The sequence below is a fragment of the Convolutriloba macropyga genome, chromosome 6 (genome assembly GCF_964194025.1).
Source record: "Convolutriloba macropyga chromosome 6, txConMacr16.3, whole genome shotgun sequence".
Classification (NCBI taxonomy): Eukaryota; Metazoa; Xenacoelomorpha; order Acoela; family Convolutidae; genus Convolutriloba; species Convolutriloba macropyga.
Window position 1 is genome coordinate 68,628,921 of NC_134473.1, and position 26,062 is coordinate 68,654,982.

Below are 26,062 nucleotides of genomic sequence, written 5' to 3' on the forward strand. Positions count from 1 at the left end.
GCAGCTATAAAAAATTTCAAGGAGCCTTGAAGAAGAAATCAAACAGGCCAGTGAGATATGGATGTTTGCAATTCTGAAACGGAGTTTGTTTACTAGAAAAAGTTTTTACGAATAGAATTCAAAAGTATCTGACCTCAAAAATAAAATGAGCAACCTCTTCCACTTGTTGTTATCTACAAGATATAGCTACACGCCGATCACCAAATTGCTGCAGCGTTTTTTGGCGAGTGCTCTGAAAAACTTGAATTTGAAAAAAGTTTTCCAAATTTTCAAACAGTTTTGTGTGCAACAATTTCGATATAGAGGGTATTTTGTAAGCACTCTTTTGTCTCAATCTTGATCCGACCAAAGCAGCAGGTCCTGATGGCATATCCTATTCTGCAAAAATGTGCAAAAATTCTGTCCAAATCAATTAAACAAGTTTTCCAGACCACTCATCACAAAGCGTACTGCAAGTGTTTATGAAAAAATTATCCAAATCGCTCAGTTTTAAAAGGAGACAAAGCTGATGTCACCTGTTACAGACCAGTGAACCTGCTCTGCTTCGCTTCAATTGCAATGAAAAATTTTTCATTGATTTACACATTTCCGTAAAAACCAACCACGCCGAATACAATACGGCCTTAAAAAAATGCATTCTTTTGATTCAGTAGGCAGAATTTCTTAACACTCGGCACCTTATCTCACAGATTGCAGGCAGTGAGCGCAATTAAATGATCAAGTGGACTTAGAAGCAGCATAGTTATTAGCGGAGTGCAACAAGGCACAATTCTCGATCCCCTATTATTTCTCAGTTAGCTCAACCACCTACCACACACGTGTGAAACATAATCAATTAAGGCTTTGCAATTGATATTTGATAATTATTGCAAGAATATTGAGTCAGTGAGATCAGCCTAATCAAAAGAAAATCAATAACATTGCAGGCCATCTATCAAACTTCTGGAGAGAGGACTTAAAATACGACTGGAGAACTCAGCTGGATGCCAAAAAAATGCAGACGACATTTTTAGGATGTACTCTAAGCAACAGATTAAGCCAATATGGCTGTGTAATTTTGTGATAACTATCGCACTTTGCTTATATGAATCAGCGCACAACCTTCTGAAATTTTTTTCTTATTTTGAGGGGACATCATAATGTGGACTTGAAACCAGAGTTCATTGAAATCAAGGAAAATATGCAACCATGCCAATTTTCTCTAGGACAGATAGAAAACAGCAAAAATTGCTTATTCCGCAGAGTTGACAATTTTATCTTCCTCACCAATTGTTTCTTTGAGAAAGTGACTAAAATCAATCAATATTGTGGGCCCCATTTGAATGAAAGCAGAATTAGCATTACTAATATGTTATTTAATGCAAAAAGTATATTGAGAAATCTAAATGTACGTGTAGGATGCACTGCATTTGTTGTCATTGCAACATATTCTCTAAACTTGATATGAAGTTCCAATTTATGTGGTGCTAAACCCAACGTTTCGACCTCCCGTCCTGCTCTTCTACTATCACTGCTCTTATCGTTCGATAACTCAGCGTAAGCTTTGATGGACGAAAACCAATAACAGAAAAAAAATTTTGACAACAAAATTCGCACAATTGTAACAAGACTAATTCATTGTATTTAATTACTTCGATATTTCTCGAAAGAACGACAACAATTACAGATGCATTGTTGACTTTCAATATTGCAGACAACGTCTCTATAAAACAATGCGGCTCTCGTGAGGCTGTGCTTAGCACAGGCTTTTGCAATATATCTCAAAATTGCAAAAAAAATTTTTGGATTTTTCTCAGAGACCGTCGGTAGATTGCGATAGCAACTTATATGAATTGGCGAAAATGAACAACGTCTTCTGCCTGTTATCTACAAGACTATACACAGCTTAACACCGATCACCAAATCGCTGAAGCGTTTGTTAGCGCGTGTGTTTTCTGAAAAGTGTGAATTTGAAAAAAAAGTGTTCCAAAGTTTGAAACACCTTTGGGTGCAACAATGCCGATATTGAAAGGTATCTTGTAAGCACTTCCTCGTTTAAATCTTAATCCGACCAGGTCATGATGGCATTGGATATCCCATTCCGAAAAAATGTGCAAAAACTATTTCCAAATCAATTGAACAAGTTTTCGAGACCACTCATCACAAAGGGTACTGCAAGCGTTTTCGAAAAAATTATCCAAATCACTCAGTTTTAAAAAGAGACAAAGCTGATGTCACCTGTTACAGACCAATCAGTCTGCTCTGCTTCGCGTCAAACGTAATAGAAAAAAAACTTCTTCAATGGTTTACACAATTAATTTCGTAAAATCGTAAAAAAACCAAGCACACCCGATACATTACGGATTTCAAAAAAGTTCATTCCATTGATTTAGTTAGCAAAATTTCTTAACACTCGGCATCTTATCTCACAAATTGCAGGCAGTAGGCGCAATTAAATTTTCAAGTGGAATTAGAAGCAGCATAGCTATTAGCGGAGTGCGACAACGCACAATTCTCGATCCCCTATTATTCCTCAATTAGCTCAACCACCTACCACACACGTGTGAAACATAATCGAGTAAGGCTTTTCAATTGATATTTGATAATTAATGCGAAGATATTGAGTCAGTGAGACCAGCCTAATCAAAAGAAAATGAATGGCACTGCAGGCCATCTATCAAACTTCTGGAGAGAGGACTTAAAATACGACTGGAAAACTCATTTGGATGCCAAAAAAATGCAGACGACATTTTTATGATGTACTCTAATCAACAAATTAAGCCAATATGACGGTGTAATTTTGTGATAACTATCGCACTTTGCTTATATGAATCAGCGCACAACTTTTTGAAATTTTTTTCGTATTTTGAGGAGACATCATAATGTGGACTTGAAACCAGAGTTCATTGAAATCACAGAAAATATGCAACCATGCCAATTTTCTCTAGAACAGATGGAATACAGCAAAAATTGCTTATTCCGCAGAGTTGTCAATTTTATCTTCCTCACCAACTGCTTCTTTGAGAAAATGACTAAAATCAATCAATATTGTGGGCCCCATTTGAATGAAAGCAGAATTAGCATTACTAATATGTTATTTAATGCAAAAACTATATTGAGAAATCTAAATGTACGTGTAGGATGCACTGCATTAGTTGTCATTCCAACATATTCTCTAAACTTGATATGAAGTTCCAATTTTTGTGGTGCTAAACCCAACGTTTCGACCCCCCGTTCTGCTCTTCTACTATCACTGCTCTTATCGTTCGATAACTCAGCGTAAGCTTTGATGGACGAAAACCAATGACAGAAATAAAATTTTCACAACACAATTCGCACAATTGTAGTAAGACTAATTCATTGCATTTAATTACTTCGATATTTCTCGAAAGAACGACAAAAATTACAGAAGCATTGTTGACTGCCAATATTGCAGACCACGTCTCTACAAAACAAGGCGGCTCCCGTGAGGCTGTGCTTAGCACAGGCTTTTGCAATATATCTCAAAATTGCAAAAAAAATTTTGGAATTTTTTCAGAAAAACCGTCGGTACATTGCGATAGCAACTTATATGAATTGGCGAAAATGAACAACGTCTTCTGCTTGTTATCTACCAGAATCTACACAGCTTAACACCCATCACCAAATCGCTGAAGCGTTCATTGGCTAGTGTGTTTTTTGAAAATTGTGAAATTGAAAAAAAAGTGTTCCAAAGTTTGAAACAACTTTGGGTGCAACAATGCCGATTTTGAAAGGTATCTTGTAAGCACTTCCTCGTTTTAATCTGGATCCGCCCAAAGCAGCAGGTCATGATGGCATTGGATATCCCATTCAAAAAAAGTGCAAAAACTATTTCCAAATCAATTAAACAAGTTTGCCAGACCACTCATCACAAAGAGTACTGCAAGTGTTTTTTAAAAAACTATCCAAATCACTCAGTTTTAAAAGGAGACAAAGCTGATGTCACCTGTTACAGACCAATGAACCTACTCTGCTTCGCTTCATTTGTAATGAAAAATTCTTCAATAATTTACACAATTTCGTAAAAACCAACCACACGCAATACTATACGGCATTAAAAAAATGCATTCTTTTGATTCATTGGGCAGAATTTCATAACACTCGGCATCTTATCTCACAAATTGCAGGCAGTAGGCGCAATTAAATGTTCAAGTGGAATTAGAAGCAGCATAGTTATTAGCGGGGTACAACAAGGCACAATTCTCGATATCCTATTATTTCTAAATTAGCTCAACCACCTAGCACACACGTGTGAAACATAATCAAGTAAGGCTTTGCAATTGATATTTGATAAATAATGCAGAGATTTTGAGTCAGTGAGACCAGCCTAATCAAAAAAAATTAATGACACTGAAGGCCATCTATCAAACTTCTGGAGAGAGAACTTGAAAAACGACTGGAGAACTCAGCTGGATGCCAAAAAATGCAGAGGACATTTTTAGGATGTACTATAAGCAACAAATTAAGCCAATATGACTGTGTAATTTTGTGATAACTATCGCACTTTGCTTATATGAATCAGCAAAATTTTCTGAGAAATTTTCCCTTTTTTTGAGGAGACATCATGATGTGGACTTGAAACCAGAGTTCATTGAAAACACAGAAAATATGCAAACATGCCAGTTTTCTCTAGGACAGATAGAAAACAGCAAAAATTGCTTATTCCGCAGAGTTGACAATTTCATCTTCCTCACCAATTGTTTCTTTGAGAAAGTGACTAAAATCAATCAATATTGTGGGCCCCATTTGAATGAAAGCACAATTAGCATTACTAATATGTTTTTTAATGAAAAAACTATATTGAGAAATCTAATTGTACGTGTAGGATGCACTGCATTAGTTGTCATTCCAACATATTCTCTAAACTTGATATGAAGTTCCAAATTATGTGGTGCTAAACCCAATGTTTCGAACCCCCCGTCCTGCTCATCTACTATCACTGCTCTTATCGTTCGATAACTCAGCGTAAGCTTTGATGGACGAAAACCAATGACAGAAATAAAATTTTGACAACACAATTCGCACATTTGTAGTAAGACTCATTCATTGCATTTGATTACTTCGATATTTCTCAAAAGAACGACAAAAATTACAGATGCATTGTTGACTGCCAATATCGTAGACCACGTCTCTATAAAACAAGGCGGCTCCCGTGAGACTGTGCTTAGCACAGGCTTTTGCAATATATCTCAAAATTGCAAAAACATTTTTTGAATTTTTTCAGAGAAACCATCGCTAGATTGCGATAGCAACTTATATGAATTGGCGGAAATGGACAACGTCTTCTGCTTGTTGTTATCTACAATACTATGCACAGCTTAAAACCGATCACCAAATCGCTGAAGCGTTTGTTAGCGCGTGTGTTTTCTGAAAAGTGTGAATTTGAAAAAAAAGTGTTCCAAAATTTGAAACACTTTTGGGTGCAACAATGCCGATATTGAAGGGTATCCCGTAAGCACTTCCTCGTTTAAATCTTGATCCGACCAAAGCAGCAGGGGTCATGATGGTATTGGATTTCCCATTCTGAAAAAATGTGCAAAAACTATTTCCAAATCAATTAAACAAACTTTCCAGACCACTCATTACAAAGGGTACTGCAAGTGTTTTCGAAAAACTTATCCAAATCACTCAGTTTTAAAAAGAGACAAAGCTGATGTCACCTGTTACAGACCAATCAGTCTGCTCTGCTTCGCTTGAAATGTAATAGAAAAAAAACTTCTTCAATGGTTTACACAATTAATTTCGTAAAATCGTAAAAAAACCAAGCACACCCGATACAATACGGAATTCGAAAAAAGTTCATTCCATTGATTTAGTTAGCAAAATTTCTTAACACTCGGCATCTTATCTCACAAATTGCAGGCAGTTGGCGCAATTAAATGTTCAAGTGGACTAAGAAGCAGCATAGTTATTAGCGGAGTGCAACAAGGCACAATTCTCGAACCCCTATTATTTCTCTATTAGCTCAACCACCTACCACACACGTGTGAAACATAATCAAGTAAGGTTTTGCAATTGATATTTGATAATTAATGCGACTATAATGAGTCATTGAGACCGGCCTAATAAAAAAAATCAATGGCACTGAAGGCCATCTATCAAACTTCTGGAAAGAGAACTTAAAATACGACATGAGAACTCAGCTGGATGCAAAAAAGTGCAGAGGACATTTTTAGGATGTACTCTAAGCAACAAATTAAGCCATTATGACTGTGTAATTTTGTGATAACAATCGCACTTTGCTTATATGAATCAGCGCACAACCTTCTGACATTTTTTCCTATTTTTGAGGAGACATCATCATGTGGATTTGAAACCAGAGTTCATTGAAAACACAGAAAATATGCAACCATGCCAATTTTTTCTGGGACAGATAGAAAGCAGCAAAAAGTTGCTTGTTCCGCAGTTGACAATTTAATCTTCCTCACCAATTGTTTCTTTGAGAAAGTGACTAAAATCAAACAATATTGTGGGCCTCATTTGAATGAAGGCACAATTAGCATTACTGATAGGTTATTTAATGCAAAAACTATATCGAGAAATATAAATGTACGTGTAGGATTCACTGCATTAGTTGTCATTCCAACATATTCTCTAAACTTGATATGAAGTTCCAAATTATGTGGTGCTAAACCCAACGTTTCCGACCCCCCGTCCTGCTCTTCTACTATCACTGCTTTTATCGTTCGATAACTCAGCGTAAGCTTTGATGGACGAAAACCAATGACAGAAATAAAATTTTGACAACACAATTCGCACAATTGTAGTAAGACTCATTCATTGCATTTGATTACTTCGATATTCCTCAAAAGAACGACAAAAATTACCGATGCATTGTTGACTGCCAATATTGTAGATCACGTCTCTATAAAACAAGGCGGCTCCCGTGAGCCTGTGCTTAGCACAGGCTTTTGCAATATATCTCAAAATTGCAAAAATATTTTTTGAATTTTTTCAGAGAAACCATCGCTAGATTGCGATAGCAACTTATATGAATTGGTGGAAATGGACAACGTCTTCTGCTTGTTGTTATCTACAATACTATACACAGCTTAAAACCGATCACCAAATCGCTGAAGCGTTTGTTAGCGCGTGTGTTTTCTGAAAAGTGTGAATTTGAAAAAAAAGTGTTCCAAAATTTGAAACTTTTTGGGTGCAACAATGCCGATATTGAAAGGTATCCCGTAAGCACTTCCTCGTTTAAATCTTGATCCGACCAAAGCAGCAGGTCATGATGGCATTGGATATCCCATTCAAAAAAAGTGCAAAAACTATTTCCAAATCAATTAAACAAGTTTGCCAGACCACTCATCACAAAGGGTACTGCAAGTGTTTTCGAAAATATTATCCAAATCACTCCAGTTTTAAAAGAAGGAGACAAACCTGATGTCACCTGTTACAAACCAAACAGGCTGCTCTGCTTCGCTTCAAGTGTAATGGAAAAAACTTCTTCAATGATTTACAAAAAGTCGTAAAATCGTAAAAAACCCAACCACACCCGATACAATACGGAATTCAAAAAAAATCTTTCCATTGATTTAGTTGGCAAAAGTTCTTAACACTTGGCATCTTATCTCACAAATTGCAGGCAGCAGGCGCAATTAAATGTTCAAGTGGAATTAGAAGCAGCATAGCTATTAGCGGAGTGCGACAACGCACAATTCTCGATCCCCTATTATTCCTCAATTAGCTCAACCACCTACCACACACGTGTGAAGCATAATCAAGTAAGGTTCTGCAATTGATATTTGATAATTAATGCGACTATAATGAGTCATTGAGACAGGCCTAATAAAAAAAATCAATGGCACTGAAGGCCATCTATCAAACTTCTGGAGAGAGAACTTAAAATACGACTTGAGAACTCAGCTGGATGCAAAAAAATGCAGAGGACATTTTTAGGATGTACTCTAAGCAACAAATTAAGCCATTATGACTGTGTAATTTTGTGATAACTATCGCACTTTGCTTATATGAATCAGCGCACAACCTTCTGACTTTTTTTTCTTATTTTTGAGCAGACATCATGATGTGGACTTGAAACCAGAGTTCATTGAAAACACAGAAAATATGCAACCATGCCAATTTTTTCAGGGACAGATAGAAAGCAGCAAAAAGTTGCTTATTCCGCAGTTGACAATTTAATCTTCCTCACCAATTGTTTCTTTGAGAACGTGACTAAAATCAAACAATATTGTGGGCCTCATTTGAATGAAGGCACAACTAGCATTACTGATAGGTTATTTAATGCAAAAACTATATCGAGAAATCTAAATGTACGTGTAGGATTCACTGCAATAGATGTCATTGCAACATATTCTCTAAACTTGATATGAAGTTCCAATTTATGTGGTGCTAAACCCAACGTTTCGACCCCCCCGTCTTGCTCTTCTACTATCACTGCTCTTAAAGTTCGATAACTCAGCGTAAGCTTTGATGGACGAAAACCAGTGACAGAATTAAAATATTGACTACACAATTCGCACAATAGTAGTAAGACTCTTTCTTTGCATTTGATTACTTCAATATTTCTCAAAAGAACGACAAAAATTACAGATGCATTGTTGACTGCCAATATCGTAGACCACGTCTCTATAAAACAAGGCGGCTCCCGTGAGCCTGTGCTTAGCACTGGCTTTTGCAATATATCTCAAAATTGCAAAAACATTTTTTGAATTTTTTCAGAGAAACCGTCGGTAGATTGCGATAGCAACTTATATGAATTGACGAAAAGGAGCAACGTCTTCTGCTTGTTGTTATCTACAAGAATATACACAGCTTAACGCCGATTACCAATTCGCTGAAGCGTTTGTTGGCGAGTGTGTTTTCCGAGGAGTGTGAATTTGTAAAAGTGTTCCAAAGTTTGAAACACCAAAGGCATGTTCCAAAGGTATCTCATAAGCACTTCCTCGTTTTAATCTTGATCCGAACAAAGCAGCAGGTCCTGATGGCATTTGATATCTCATTCTGAAAAAATGTGCACAAACTATTTCCAAATCAATTGAACAAGTTTTCGAGACCCCTCATCACAAAGGTTTCTGCAAGTGTTTTCGAAAAAATTATTCAAATCACTCCAGTTTTAAAAGCAGGAGACAAACCTGATGTCACCAGTTACAGACCAATCAGGCTGCTCTGCTTTGCTTCAAATGTAAGGGAAAAAAACTTCTTCAGTGATTTACACAATTTCGTAAAATCGTAAAAAAAACAACCACACCCAATACAATACGGCCTTAAAAAAATGCATTCTTTTGATTCAGTAGGCAAAATTTCTTAACACTCGGCATCTTATCTCACAAATTGCAGGCAGCAGGCGCAATTAAATGTTCAAGTGGAATTAGAAGCAGCATAGCTATTAGCGGAGTGCGACAACGCACAATTCTCGATCCCCTATTATTCCTCAATTAGCTCAACCACCTACCACACACGTGTGAAACATAATCAAGTAAAGCTTTGCAATAGATAATTGATAATTAATGCGGAGATAATGAGTCAGTGAGACGAGCCTAATCAAAACAAAATCATTGGCACTGAAGGCCATCTATCAAACTTCTGGAGAGCGAACTTAAAATACAACTGGAGAACTCAGCTGGATGCCAGAAAATGCGGAGGACATTTTAAGGTTGTACTCTAAGCAACAAATTAAGCCAATCTGACTGTGTAATTTTGTGATAACTATCGCACTTTGCTTGTATGAATCAGCGCACAACCTTCTGACATTTTTCTTATTTTTGAGGAGACATCATGATGTGGACTTGAAACCAGAGTTCATTGAAAACACAGAGAACATGCAACCATGCCAATTTTCTCTAGGACAGATAGAAAACAGCAAAAGTTGCTTATTCAGCACAGTTGATGATCTCATCTTCCTCACCAATTGTTTCTTTGAGAAAGTGACTAAAATCAATCAAATATGTCAGCCCCATTTCAATAAAAGCACAGTTAGCAATACTAATAGGTTATTTAATGCAAAATCTTTATCGAGAAATTAAAATCTACGTATAGGATGCGCTGCATTAGTTGTCATTGCAATATATTCTCTAAAATTGATACGAAGTTCCAATTTATGTGGTGCTAAACCCAACGTTTCGACCCCCCGTCCTGCTCTTCTACTATCACTGCTTTTATCCTTCGATAAACAAAGCGTAAGCTTTTATGGACAAAAACCAATGACAGAAATAAATTCTTGACAACACAATTTGCACAATAGTAGTAAGGCTCATTCATTGCATTTGATTACGTCGATATTTCTCAAAAGAACGACAAAAATTACAGATGCAATGTTGACTGCCAATATCGTAGACCACATCTCTATAAAACAAGGCCGCTCCCGTGAGCCTGTGCTTAGCACAGGCTTTTGCAATATATCTCAAAATTGCAAAAACATTTTTTGAATTTTTTCAGAGAAACCATCGCTAGATTGCGATAGCAACTTATATGAATTGGCGGAAATGGACAACGTCTTCTGCTTGTTGTTATCTACAAGACTATACACAGCTTAAAACCGATCACCAAATCGCTGAAGCGTTTGTTGGCGCGTTTGATTTCTGAAAAGTGTGAATTTGAAAAAATTGTTCCAAAGTTTGAAACACCTTTATGTGCAACAATGCCGATACTGAAATGTATCTTTTAAGCACTTCCTCGTTTTAATCTTGATCTGACCAAAGCAGCAGGTCCTGATGGCATTGGATATCCCATTCTGAAAAAATGTGCAAAAACTTTTTCCAAATCAAATAAACAAGTTTTCCAGACAACTCATCACAAAGGGTACTGCAAGTGTTTTCGAAAATATTATCCAAATCACTCCAGTTTTAAAAGAAGGAGACAAACCTGATGTCACCTGTTACAAACCAAACAGGCTGCTCTGCTTCGCTTCAAGTGTAATGGAAAAAACTTCTTCAATGATTTACAAAAAGTCGTAAAATCGTAAAAAACCCAACCACACCCGATACAATACGGAATTCAAAAAAAATCTTTCCATTGATTTAGTTGGCAAAAGTTCTTAACACTTGGCATCTTATCTCACAAATTGCAGGCAGCAGGCGCAATTAAATGTTCAAGTGGAATTAGAAGCAGCATAGCTATTAGCGGAGTGCGACAACGCACAATTCTCGATCCCCTATTATTCCTCAATTAGCTCAACCACCTACCACACACGTGTGAAACATAATCAAGTAAAGCTTTGCAATAGATAATTGATAATTAATGCGGAGATAATGAGTCAGTGAGACGAGCCTAATCAAAACAAAATCATTGGCACTGAAGGCCATCTATCAAACTTCTGGAGAGCGAACTTAAAATACAACTGGAGAACTCAGCTGGATGCCAGAAAATGCGGAGGACATTTTAAGGTTGTACTCTAAGCAACAAATTAAGCCAATCTGACTGTGTAATTTTGTGATAACTATCGCACTTTGCTTGTATGAATCAGCGCACAACCTTCTGACATTTTTTCTTATTTTTGAGGAGTCATCATGATGTGGACTTGAAACCAGAGTTCATTGAAAACACAGAAAATATGCAACCATGCCAATTTTCTCTAGGAAAGATAGAAAACAGCAAAAGTTGCTTATTCCGCACAGTTGATAATTTCATCTTCCTCACCAATGGTTTCTTTGAGAAAGTGACTAAAATCAATCAATATTGTGGACCCATTTGAATAAAGGCACAATTAGCATTACTAATAGGTTATTTAATACAAAAACTTTATGGAGAAATCTAAATGTACTTGTAGGATGCAATGCATTAGTTGTCATTGCAACATATTCGCTAAACTTGATATTAAGTTCCAATTAATATGGTGCTAAACCCAAGGTTACGACCCCCCAGTTCTGCCCTTCTACTATCACTGCTCTTATCGTTCGATAACTCGGCGTAAGCTTTGATGGACGAAAACCAATGACAGAAATATATTCTTGACAACACAATTCGCACATTAGTAGTAAGATTCATTCATTGCATTTGATTACTTCGATATTTCTCAAAAGAACGACAAAAATTACAGCTGCATTGTTGACTGCCATTATCGTATACCACCTCTCTATAAAACAAGACGGCTCCCGTGAGCCTGTGCTTAGCACAGGTTTTGGCAATATATCTCAAATTTGCAAAAACATTTTTTGAATTTTTTCAGAGCAACCATCGCTAGATTGCGATAGCAACTTATATGAATTGGCGGAAATAGACAACGTCTTCTGCTTGTTGTTATCTACAAGACTATACACAGCTTAAAACCGATTACCAAATCGCTGAAGCGTTTGTTAACGAGTGTGTTTTCTGAAAAGTGTGAATTTGAAAAAATGTTCCTAAATTTGAAACCCATTGGGGTGCAACAATGCCAATATTGAAAGGTATCTCGTAAGCATTTCCTCGTTTTAATCTTGATCCGACCAGAGCAGCAGGTCCCGATGGCATTGGATATCCCAATCTGAAAAAATATGCAAAAACTATTTCCAAATCAATTAAACAAGTTTTCCAGACCACTCATCACAAGGGGTAGTGCAAGTGTTTTCGAAAAATTTATCCAAATCACTCAGTTTTAAAAAGAGACAAAGCTGATGTCACCTGATACAGACCAATCAGTCTGCTCTGCTTCGCTTCAAATGTAATAGAAAAAAAACTTCTTCAATGGTTTACCCAATTAATTTCGTAAAATCGTAAAAAAAACAAACCACACCCGTTACAATACGGAATTAAAAAAAACTCATTCCATTTATTTAGTTGTCACTCTGTGGCGACCATTCAATTCCTTTTCTCAGCTATAAGTTTTTGAACAGTCAACGTCAATGGTGTCATAAGCAATTTGAGATAGGAATAGAAGAAGAACTAGCTTCTAGACAACAAATTTGAATTTAATTAATGTATACTGATTGTAATTTCGAAACCGAGAAGAACACTTTCCTTATAACCTCCATTGACCTATAGTTCCTCATTTCTTTATCATTAGTGGGGGCGCTATAATTTATCTTTCCACTTAGCTCTGGGTTGCTATATTGGGAAAGACCCAAAATTATTTGCCATTATGACTGTGTAATTTTGTGATAACAATCGCACTTTGCTTATATGAATCAGCGCACAACCTTCTGACATTTTTTCCTATTTTTGAGGAGACATCATGATGTGGACTTGAAACCAGAGTTCATTGAAAACACAAAAAAATTGCAACCATGCCAACTTTCTCTAGGACAGATAGAAAACAGCAAAAGTTGCTTATTCCGCAAAGTTCACAATTTCATCTTCCTAACCAATTGTTTCTTTGAGAAGGTGACTAAAATCAATCATTATTGTTGGCCCCATTTGAATAAAAGCTCAATTAGCATTACTAATAGGTTATTTAATGCAAAAATTTTATCAAGAATTCTAAATGTACGTGTAGGATGCGCTGCATTAGTTGTCATTGCAACATATTCTCTAAACTTGATATGAAGTTCCAATTTATGTGGCGCTAAACCCAAGATTTAGAAACCGCCCAGTCCAGCTCTTCTTTTACCACTGCTCTTATCGTTAGATGACTCAGCGCAAGCTTTGATGGACAAAAACCAATGACAGAAATAAAATATTGACAACACAATTCGCACAAAAGTAGTAAGACTCATTCATTGCATTTGATTACTTCGATATTTCTCATAAGAACGACAATAATTACAGATGCATTGTTGACTGCCAATATCGTAGACCACGTCTCTATAAAATAAGGCGGCTCCTGTGAGCCTGTGCTTAGCACAGGCTTTTGCAAAATATCTCAAAATTGCAAAAATAATTTTGGAATTTTTTCAGAGAAACCGTCGGTAGATTGCGATAGCAACTTATATGAATTGGCGAAAATGAACAACGTCTTCTGCTTGTTGTTATCTACAAGACTATACACAGCTTAACACCGATCACCAAATCGCTGAAGCGTTCTTTGGCTAAAGTGTTTTCTGAAGAATGTGAATTTGAAAAAAAGTGTTCCAAAGTTTGAAACTCCTTTGCGTGCAACAATGCCCATATTGAAAGGTATCTCGTAAGCACTTCCTCGTTTTAATCTTGATCCGACCAAAGCACTAGGTCATGATGGCATTGGATATCCTATTCTAAAAAAAGTGCAAAAACTATTTCCAAATCAATTAAACAAATTTTTGCAGACCACTCATCACAAAGGGTAATGCAAGTGTTTTCGAAAAAATTATCCAAATCACTCCAGTTTTAAAAGGAGACAAACCTGATGTCACCTGTTACAGACCGACCAATCAGGCTGCTCTGCTTCGCTTCAATTGTAATGGGAAAAAATTTCTTCAGTGATTTACACAATTTTGTAAAATCGTGAAAAAACCAACCACACCCGAAACAATACGGAATTAAAAGAAAATTCGTTCCATTGATTTAGTTGGTAAAATTTTGTTAACACTCGGCATCTTGTCTGACGAATTGTTGGCAGTAGTTGCAATTGAAGTTCAAGTGGTCTTAGAAGCAGCATAGTTATTAGCGGAGTGCCAAAAGCCACAATTTTCGGTCCCCTTTTTTTTCAATTAAGTCAACCACCTACCACACACGTGTGAAAACGTAATCCTGTAAGGCTTTACAATTGATGTTTGATAATTAAAGCAAAATAAATGAGTCAGTGAGACGAGCCCAATCTGAGCAAAACAAAACTAAAAAAGATCAACAGAGTCTGTACGCAAAATTTGGAAAGCACAGAGCTAAAATTGGTTGGATATCAGAGGGATCTTGAATAATTGATTCAACGTAATCTAACATGAAGTGATAATTGTAAATTTGAAAAAATCGATTGCACTGAAGGCCATCTGTCAAATTTTTGGAAAGACATCTTAAAATACGGCTGAAGAACTCAACTGGATGCCAGAATATGCAGAGGACTCTTTTAGGATCCACTCTAAGCAATAAATTAAGCCAATATGACTGTGTAAATGTGTGATAACCCTCTCACTTTGCTTGTATGAATCAACGCACGACCTTCTGATATTTTTTTCTTACTTTTGAGGAAACATAATGAAAAAGGCACAATTAGCAATACTTACTGATAATTTTATGCAGAAACTTTTTCGAGAAGTGTAAATGAAAGGGTAGACTGCGCTACACATGTGGTCTTTGCAACATATTCTCTAAACTTGATATTGAGTTCCAATTTGTGTGGTGCTAAACTCAAGGTTTCGACCCCCAGTCCTGCTCTTCTACTACCACTGCTCTTATTGTTCGATAACTCAGCGTAAGCTTTGACGGCCAAAAACTAATAACAGAAATAAATTCTTGACAACCAAATTAGCCCAATAGTAGTATGACTCATTCAATGTATTTGATCAGTTCGTACTTCTTAAAAGAAAGGCAAAAATTACAGATCCGTTGTTGACTGCCAATATTGTAGACAACGTCTTTATAAAACAAGGTGCCTCTTGAGGGCCTGTGCTTAGCAAAAGTTTTTGCAATATATCTTCCAATGTTGCAAAACAATTTGGGAGTTTTTTCAGAGATACCGTCGGGAGTTTCTTAAAGCAACTTATATGAATTGGCGAAAATTACTGAGACTGCTTGATTGAAAAAGATTTCGTTTTTTCGGCGCACAAGAACGAAATTCATTGACACATTCTAGAAAAATATGTGTGGCAAAGTTTGAAAAACACAGACACCGAAAACAATAAAAATCAGCACACATTACATATATTACACAAAAAACACAAGCACAAAAAATCTTTTTGGCGTTTGATCAAATTTCAACATTTATCACTGTTCATTTAGGTCTAGATTTGTTGTCTTAATTTCTCCGTTTGGATTTTTTGAGGCATTTCTATTGGTAAATTCAATTTTTGAAACAAATGTTTGAACCGGAAATTTTAAAGGCTTTACCAAAAATTTGGTCAAATTTGATCTTTGTGGTCATAATGGGAAAACTAATTGTTAAACAATTGTGCAAATGTGTCAACAGTGAGTTTTGGAAACAAACATTTTGAGTTTTGGACTTATATAAAGCCGCAATTTGTAGCACATACTGGACAGCTTTTGAAATTTTTTATGACTGCTGACAGTTTCGGTCGCTGCCTCTAGTTGTATCTAACATTTAGAGGAATCATCGCTCTCTCAGACTAGCTCTTTCTCTTTCCATTACACAAAAAAACCGCAAACATTACACACACGCAAGCACACAATTATAATCTGCGACACCAAAAAATGCTTTCAAAATATCAATTTTTCCAAGAGCTCTTTACTCCAATTTTGTCACCATTTACACTTGTTATTGTTTTTTGTGATACCATTTGTAGACTTCTTAACACATCGGTAAAAGTGAAATTGCAATAAAATTTGAATTAAACATTTTTAGTTTGTATTAAGTTTGAAATTTTTTTGAATAATTTGTAATTTTTGATGTTTCAGTTTCTTCAGCAATATAGGACAATCACTTTTGTTAAAAATCTGCTGACGTATCAACGAATTTTTTTCAAAAAATAGAGCTTTGGATTGGGAAATATAATGAAAATGCAATTTGTACCAATGTTTCAACGAATTTTCTAAGTTATCTAACATTTAAACAAACCATCTTTCTCAGACCACATTTGAAATCTCTCTCTCTCTCTCTCTGTGAAACGGACCATAGTCATTACAAGCATACATACACGCAAAAAAGTATATATATACACACCCACAGAAATGCAAAAACAAGAAATTAAATAACTTTTAGAACTGTCCGTTTGGAATCGAATCTGTTTTCAAGGTTCCTCAAAGTTTGTCTAAGCCCTTTTTGTTTTGTTGTTGAAAATTAGTTGTGGAATTTTTCGTGGGTATTTGAAATAAACCTTGAAATTAATTCTTTGACTTTTATGTTATTTTTGATTTTTCGCAGACGTGTTAATAATAAAACTTGAAAACACACGGTTTTTGTTATTGCACACATTTCGATTTGCTATTCGTAGCAAATTTTATTTAATGTTTGGAAGTCTTTTTAATGTTAAGTAATTTTTTATTCGTGTCTCAAACACAAATACAAACACCATCAGCCAAAAGAACTTCTATTGAAATTTTAATGTTCAATCTAATTTTTACTCAAGAATCATCACCATTCTCAAATATTTTATTTTTTGGAAAACTAGATGGGATTGTGATGAGGAAACTGTATCAACAATTCTTAAGTTGAGTCTAAGAGTTGAAAGGAACTCTTTGAACTTTTCCAAAAAAAATTGACAGTTTTGATCATATCTTCGGCATAATGCGCCTGCTAAAATTTTAAATTATCGCAGATGTGTTATCGAAAAGACTTGCAAACAAACGTATTCGGTATTAGACACATTTAAAACCGCAATAAAATGCGAAAGTTAAGTTATTTGGTTAATTTGACAAGATTTCTGACAGTTTTTGATTCTGCCTATTTTTGCGACAATCAACTGAATCCCCATCAAGATACCTTTTTTTTCATTTTCCCATACACACACATGCAAAACTGAATTAAGACGCAGGCATACAATCTGTACACCCACACAAGTGTGCGCACACGCACAGACACATACACCCAAAAACCAACCTCTCTACCAAAATAATTTAAGATTTTCTCTTTGAAAACCGATCTTTAATCAAAGGTTGTCAAAACTCATTTAATTTTCATTCTTTTTCGCTGAAATTAGCTAAATTCGAAAAAAAATTTAGGAGTTTCTGTTAGTTTTTGAACTCTGCATCTAATTGTGTCTACTTGTGACGGAATCTAAACATCAATTCTTAAAAGTTGAGTAACATTGTTTATTAGCTCAATTTTTGTCTTGGCCGTTGCAGTCCCTCAAGTAATTGTGTTTTCCAAAAAAGAAGAAACTTTTTAACTTTTAAATTTTCAAAAAGTTAAAAATTTTAATAAATTTAATAAAAGTTATTTTTATTTTGTCAAAAGAGAACTTTACGAGGAGTTTCACATTAAAAAAGCAGTTTGACTTTTTATATTACAGATATTTCCAATCACTGCAAAAAATAGTTTGTATTATTTCATATTACAGAGACTTGAATTACAGTTTTCGAAAATTTTTCAATAAATTATGAGCAATTGTTTTGGAATTTTTGACTTAGTTTAACCTAGACCTTTCAAGTTTCTAACTCTCACGTGCGTGTGTTTTTTGTTAGTCTACAAGAAAAAATCCGATCCATCGAATTTGACAATATGAAGAACACAAAGAGGACAATAAAAGATCTCCATTTTTACTTTGCAATAATGATTTTTACTGATTTGGTGTTCATTTAATGAAACTGGCTTTTCTTAGATCTCCGGGGTTTTAAAAATAGGGAAAGGTTAGTTCTTTCAAATAAAAATTTGTTGCAAAAACATTTTTAGAATTACCAGAAATTACATTCTTCCGGTTTTAGTTTCAAATTTGATTTTTGCTATTTTGAGAGCTTTAAATTATCTCAAGTCCTTGATTTCCCAAAATTTTTTGAACGCAAAAAAAACGGGTTTTGCAAAATTCTGTAACCATACATCGAGATGAACAAAAAAAATAATAAATAAGTTTTTGTTAAAGGGAAAAAATATTAAACTTTGTTAATTTTTTTAGTCTTATAGCTCTAAAAAATTTATGGTTACAAGTCTCCATGTAACCTAATTAATTTCACTACAAAATGTTTTGTTGGCTGTGATCTTATTTTTCAAGAGCAATTTTGTCCTCAGTTTATTTTATCTGAGAACCTTAGTCAAAACCCAATTCGAACATAAAAACAAGGATTTTCTCATTTTAATTTTTTCAAAAAATTATCATGAGGTTTTCTAAAAAAGTGAAAAACTTTACTGAATGAAAAAATGCAGTCTCACATATACATTCTTCCATTTTGGAAAAAAATATTGAAACATTAAAAGGATGCGCTGATAAAATCACGATGTCATAATGTATTGAAAAGTTTCAGAACAATTCCAATCATTGCTGTCTCTTCAAATTTTTGTTAATTCAAGTAAAAGAAAACACATTCCCTTAAGTGGTAGGCGACGAACTCTGTGGCGACCATTCAATTCCTTTTCTCAGCTATAAGTTTTTGAACAGTCAACGTCAATGGTGTCATAAGCAATTTGAGATAGGAATAGAAGAAGAACTAGCTTCTAGACAACAAATTTGAATTTAATTAATGTATACTGATTGTAATTTCGAAACCGAGAAGAACACTTTCCTTATAACCTCCATTGACCTATAGTTCCTCATTTCTTTATCATTAGTGGGGGCGCTATAATTTATCTTTCCACTTAGCTCTGGGGTGCTATATTGGGAAAGACCCAAAATTATTTGCCAATATGACTGTGTAATTTTGTGATAACTATCGCACTTTGCTTATATGAATCAGCGCACAACCTTCTGAAATCTTTTTTTTATTTTGAGGAGACATTATAATGTGGACTTGAAACCAGAGTACATTGAATTCAAAGAAAATATGCAACCATGCCAATTTTCTCTAGGACAGATAGAAAACAGCAAAAAGTTGCTTATTCCGCTGAGTTGACAATTTTATCTTCCTCGCCAATTGTTTCTTTGAGAAAGGGACTAAAATCAATCAATATTGTGGGCCCCATTTGAATGAAAGCAGAATTAGCATTACTAATATGTTATTTAATGCAAAAACTATATTGAGAAATCTAAATGTACGTGCAGGCTGCACTGCATTAGTTGTCATTGCAACATATTCTCTAAACTTGATATGAAGTTCCAAATTATGTGGTGCTAAACCCAATGTTTCGAACCCCCCGTCCTGTTCTTCTACTATCACTGCTCTCATCGTTCGATAACTCAGCGTAAGCTTTGATGGACGAAAACCAATGACAGAAATAAAATTTCGACAACACAATTCGCACAATTGTAGTAAGACTAATTCATTGCATTTAATTACTTCGATATTTCTCATAAGAACGACAAAAATTACAGATGCATTGTTGACTGCCAATATCGTAGACCACGTCTCTATAAAACAAGGTGGCTCCTGTGAGCCTGTGCTTAGCACAGGCTTTTGCAAAATATCTTAAAATTGCAAAAAAAAATTTTGGAGTTTTTTCAGAGAAACCGTCGGTAGATTGCGATAGCAACTTATATGAATTGGCGAAAATCAACAAGGTCTTCTGCTTGTTGTTATCTACAAGACTATACACAGCTTAACACCGATCACCAAATCGCTGAAGCGTTCATTGGCTAAAGTGTTTTCTGAAAAGTGTGAATTTGAAAAAATTGTTCCAAAGTTTGAAACACCTTTGCGTGCAACAATGCCGATATTGAAAGGTATCTCGTAAGCACTTCCTCGTTTTAATCTTGATCCGACCAAAGCAGCAGGTCCCGATGGCATTGGATATCCCAATCTGAAAAAATATGCAAAAACTATTTCCAAATCAATTAAACAAGTTTTCCAGACCACTCATCACAAGGGGTAGTGCAAGTGTTTTCGAAAAATTTATCCAAATCACTCAGTTTTAAAAAGAGACAAAGCTGATGTCACCTGATACAGACCAATCAGTCTGCTCTGCTTCGCTTCAATTGTAATGGGAAAAATTTCTTCAGTGATTTACACAATTTTGTAAAATCGTGAAAAAACCAACCACACCCGAAACAATACGGAATTAAAAGAAAATTCGTTCCATTGATTTAGTTGGTAAAATTTTGTTAACACTCGGCATCTTGTCTGACGAATTGTTGGCAGTAGTTGCAATTGAAGTTTAAGTGGTCTTAGAAGCAGCATAGTTATTAGCGGAGTGCCACAAGCCACAATTTTCGGTCCCCTTTTTTTTCAATTAAGTCAACCACCTACCACACACGTGTGAAAACGTAATCCTGTAAGGCTTTACAATTGATGTTTGATAAAGCAAAATAAATGAGTCAGTGAGACGAGCCCAATCTGAGCAAAACAAAACTAAAAAAGATCAACAGAGTCTGTACGCAAAATTTGGAAAGCACAGAGCTAAAATTGGTTGGATATCAGAGGGATCTTGAATAATTGATTCAACGTAATCTAACATGAAGTGATAATTGTAAATTTGAAAAAATCGATTGCACTGAAGGCCATCTGTCAAATTTTTGGAAAGACATCTTAAAATACGGCTGAAGAACTCAACTGGATGCCAAAATATGCAGAGGACTCTTTTAGGATCTACTCTAAGCAATAAATTAAGCCAATATGAAAGTGTAAATATGTCATAACCCTCGCACTTTGCTGGCATGAATCAATGCACGACCTTCTGATATTTTTTTCTTACTTTTGAGGAGACATATTGAAAAAGGCAAAATTAGCAATACTTACAGATAATTTTATGCAGAAACTTTTTCGAGAAGTGTAAATGAACGGGTAGACTGCGCTACACATGTGGTCTTTGCAACAGATTCTCTAAACTTGATATTGAGTTCCAATTTGTGTGGTGCTAAACTCAAGGTTTCGACCCCCAGTCCTGCTCTTCTACGACCACTGCTCTTATTGTTCGATAACTCAGCGTAAGCTTTGACGGCAAAAAACCAATAACAGAAATAAATTCTTGACAACAAAATTTGCCCAATAGTAGTAAGACTCATTCAATGTATTTGATCAGTTCGTAATTCTTAAAAGAAAGGCAAAAATTACAGATCCGTTGTTGACTGCCAATATTGTAGACAACGTCTTTATAAAACAAGGTGGCTCTTGAGGGCCTGTGCTTAGCAAAGGTTTCTGCAACATATCTTCCAATGTTGCAAAACAATTTGGGAGTTTCTTCAGAGATACCGCCGGGAGTTTCCAAAAGCAACTTATATGAATTGGCGAAAATTACTGAGACTGCTTGATTAAAAAAGGTTTTGTTTTTTTGGCGCACAAGAACGAAATTCATTGACACATTCTATAAAAATAAATGTGGCAAAGTTTGAAAAACACAGACACCGAAAACAATAAAAATCAGCACACATTGCATATATTACACAAAAAACACAAGCACAAAAAATCTTTTTGGCGTTTGATCAAATCTCAACATTTATCACTGTTCATTTAGGTCTTGATTTGTTGTCTTAATTTCTCCGTTTGGATTTTTTGAGGCATTGCTATTGGTAAATTCAATTTTTGAAACAAATTTTTGAACTGGAATTTTTTAAGGCTTTAACAAAAATTTGGTCAAATTTGATCTTTGTGGTCCTAATGGGAAAACTAATTGTTAAACAATTGTGCAAATGTGTCAACAGTGAGTTTTGGAAACCAACATTTTGAGTTTTGGACTTAAATAAAGCCGCAATTTGTAGCACATACTGGACAGCTTTTGAAATTTTTTGTGACTGCTGACAGTTTTGCTCGCTGCCTCTATTTGTATGTAACATTTAGAGGAATCATCGCTTTCTCAGACTAGCTCTTTCTCTTTCCATTACACAAAAAACCGCACATTACAGACACGCAAGCACACAATTATAATCTGCGACACCAAAAAAAATGCTTTCAAAATATTAATTTTTCCAAGAGCTCTTTACTCCAATTTCGCGAACATTTACACTTGTTATTGTTTTTTGTGATACCTTGTGTAGACTTCTTAACACATCGGTAATAGTGAAATTGCAATAAAATTTGAATTAAACATTTTCAGTTTAATTTAAGTTTGAAATTTTTTTGAATAATTTGTAATTTTTGATGTTTCAGTTTCTTCAGCAAAATAGGACAATCACTTTTGTTAAAAATCTGCTGACGTATCAACAAAATTTTTTCGAAAAAAAGAGCTTTGGATTGGGAAATATAATCAAAATGCAATTTGTACCAATGTTTCAACGAATTTTCTAAGTTATCTAACATTTAAACAAACCATCTTTCTCAGACCACATTTGAAATCTTTCTCTCTCTCTCTCTCTCTCTCTATCTCTCTCTCTCTCTCTCTCTCTCTCTCTCTCTCTCGCTCTCACTCTCTGTGTGAAATGGATCATAGTCATTGCAAGCATACATACACGTAAAAAAGTATATAAATACACACCCACAGAAATGCAAAAACAAGAAATTAAATAACTTTTAGAACTGTCCGTTTGGAATCGAATCTGTTTTCAAGGTTCCTCAAAGTTTGTCTAAGCCCTTTTCGTTTTGTTGTTGAAAATTAGTTGTGGAATTTTTCGTGGGTATTTGAAATAAACCTTGAAATTAATTCTTTGACTTTTATGTTATTTTTGATTTTTCGCAGACGTGTTAATAATAAAACTTGAAAACACACGGTTTTTGTTATTGCACGCATTTCGAACTGCTATTCGTAGCAAATATTATTTAATGTTTGGAAGTCTCTTTAATGTTAAGTAATCTTTTATTCGTGTCTCAAACACTAATACAAACACCATCAGCCAAAAGAACTTCTATTGCAATTTTAATTTTCAATCTAATTTTTACTCAAGAATTTTCACCATTCTCAAATATTTTATTTTTTGGAAAACTAGATGGGATTTTGATGAGGAAACTGTATCAACAATCCTTAAGTTGAGTCTAAGAGTTGAAAGGAACTCTTTGAACTATTCCAAAAAAAAATGTCAGCTTTGATCATTTTCTCGGCATAATGGGCCAGCTAAAATTTTAAATCATCGCAGATGTGTTATCGAAAAGACTTGCAAACAAACGTATTCGGTATTAGACACATTTAAAACCGCAATAAAAAGCAAAAATTAAGTTATTTGGTTAATTTGACAAGGCACAGACACATACACCCAAAAACCAACCTCTCCACCAAAAAAACTTAAGATTTTCTCTTTGGAATCCGATCTTTGATCAAAGGTTGTCAAAACTCATTTAATTTTCATTCTTTTTCGCTGAAAATAGCTAAATTCGAAAAAATTTTAGGAGTTTCTGTTAGTTTTTGAACTCTGCGTCTAATTGTGTCTAATTGTGACGGAATCTAAACATCAATTCTTAAAAGTTGAGTAACATTGTTTATTAGCTCAATTTTTATCTTGGCCGTTGCAGTCCCTCAAGTAATTGTGTTTTCCAAAAAAGAGGAAACTTTTTAAGTTTTAAATTTTCATAAAAATAAAAATTTTAATAAATTTAATAAAAGTTATTTTTATTTTTGTCAAAAGAGAACTTTACGAGGAGTTTCACATTAAAAAAGCAGTTTGACTTTCTATATTACAGATATTTCCAAGCACTGCAAAAAATAGTTTGTATTATTTCATATTACAGAGACTTGAATTACAGTTTTCGAAAATTTTTCAATAAATTATGAGCAATTGTTTTGGAATTTTTAACTTAGTTTAACCTAGACCTTTCAAGTTTCTAACTCTCACGTGCGTGTGTTTTTTGTTAGTCTACAAGAAAAAATCCAATCCATCGAATTTGACAATATGAAGAACACAAAGAGGACAATAAAAGATCTCCATCTTTGCTTTGCAATAATGATTTTTACTGATTTGGTGTTCATTCAATGAAACTGGATTTTCTTAGATCTCCGGGGTTTTAAAAATAGGGAAAGGGTTAGTTCTTTCAAATAAAAATTTGTTACAAAAACATTTCTAGAAATACCAGAAATTACATTCTTCCGGATTTAGTTTCAAATTTGATTTTTGCTATTTTGAGAGCTTTAAATTGTCTCAAGTCCTTGATTTCCCAAAATTTTGTTGAACGCAAAAAAACGGGTTATGCAAAATTCTGTAACCATACATCGAGATGAACAGAAAAAATATTAAACAAGTTTTTGTTAAAGAGAAAAAATATTAAACTTTGTTAATTTTTTTTAGTCTTATAGCTCTAAAAAATTAATGGTTACAAGTCTCCATGTAACCTAATTAATTTCACTACAAAATGTTTTGTTGGTTGTGATCTTATTTTCCAAGAGCAATTTTGTCCTCAGTTTATTTTATCTGAGAACCTTAGTCAAAACCCAATTCGAACATAAAAACTAGGATTTTCTCATTTTAATTTTTTCAAAAAATTATCATCAAGTTTTCTAAAAAAGTGAAAAACTTAACTGAATGAAAAAATGCAGTCTCACATATACATTCTTCCATTTTGGAAAAAAATTTTGATACATTAGAAGGAAGTGCTGATAATATCACGATGTCGTAATGTATTGAAAAGTTTCAGAACAATTCAAATCATTGCTGTCTCTTCAAATTTTTGTTAATTCAAGTAAAAGAAAACACATTCCCTTAAGTGGTAGGCGACGAACTCTGTGGCGACCGTTCAATTCCTTTTCTCAGCTATAAGTTTTTGAACAGTCAACGTCAATGGTGTCATAAGCAATTTGAGATAGGAATAGAAGAAGAACTAGCTTCTAGACAACAAATTTGAATTTAATTAATGTATACTGATTGTAATTTCGAAACCGAGAAGAACACTTTCCTTTTAACCTCCATTGACCTATACTTCCTCATATCTTTATCGTTAGTGGGGGCGCTATAATTTATCTTTCCACTTAGCTCTGGGGTGCTATATTGGGAAAGACCCAAAATTATTTTTGGCGAAGCTTAAAAGGGCAGTCTCGAATCCCCGGTTGGTAACCTTTCACGTATTTACAGCCTACCCTCGCACCTGCGTGGTTTGAATATAGCTAACCCGACTGCAAATACACGTGATTACTTCGAATCGGTTGACCTCTTCAACACTCTAAACAAGCATGACCCTATCCAGGCTGAACTCCTTCAAAATTGTTTGCCAAAGGATATAAAACTGACCCAAATTAAGGAAACAAAAACAAGATAGATTTTCTGAAAGAAGCAATGAATCAACAGAGAAAATACTCCTTTGAACTCGCTTAACAAAAGGGCGCTTCTAGCTGTCTACGTGCTCTGCCACTCAATAAGTACAATTCCCGCCCAATCAAGTTAGAGCTTCGAGATGGACTGGACTTACGATATGGCTGCGAGCTAACGAAAACGCCAAGTACATGTCTGTGTGGCGGAAAGTTCAACTTCACGCACAGAGCCCTACACTAAGCAAAAGGTGGGTACATTTATGTTGGCCATAACGAAATACGAGACACGTTTGCGAGTTTGATTAACCAGGTTTGTTATGATGTCGAAATAGAGCCAAAGCTTCCGTCGTATCGAGGAGAATCCTTTCCACACAAAACCACAAGCATTGATGACGACGCGCGACTGGACATCAACGCGAATGGACTTTGGGGAAACTCGATTCTTAAGGAGTTTTTTGATGTCAAAGTTTT

General features: G+C 34.9%; 1 pseudogene; it reads left to right on the forward strand.

Moving 5' to 3' along the window:
- LOC142341388 (spliceosome RNA helicase Ddx39b pseudogene) overlaps nucleotides 1-26,062 on the forward strand; it is a 54,217-nt pseudogene that overhangs the window by 24,729 nt on the left and 3,426 nt on the right.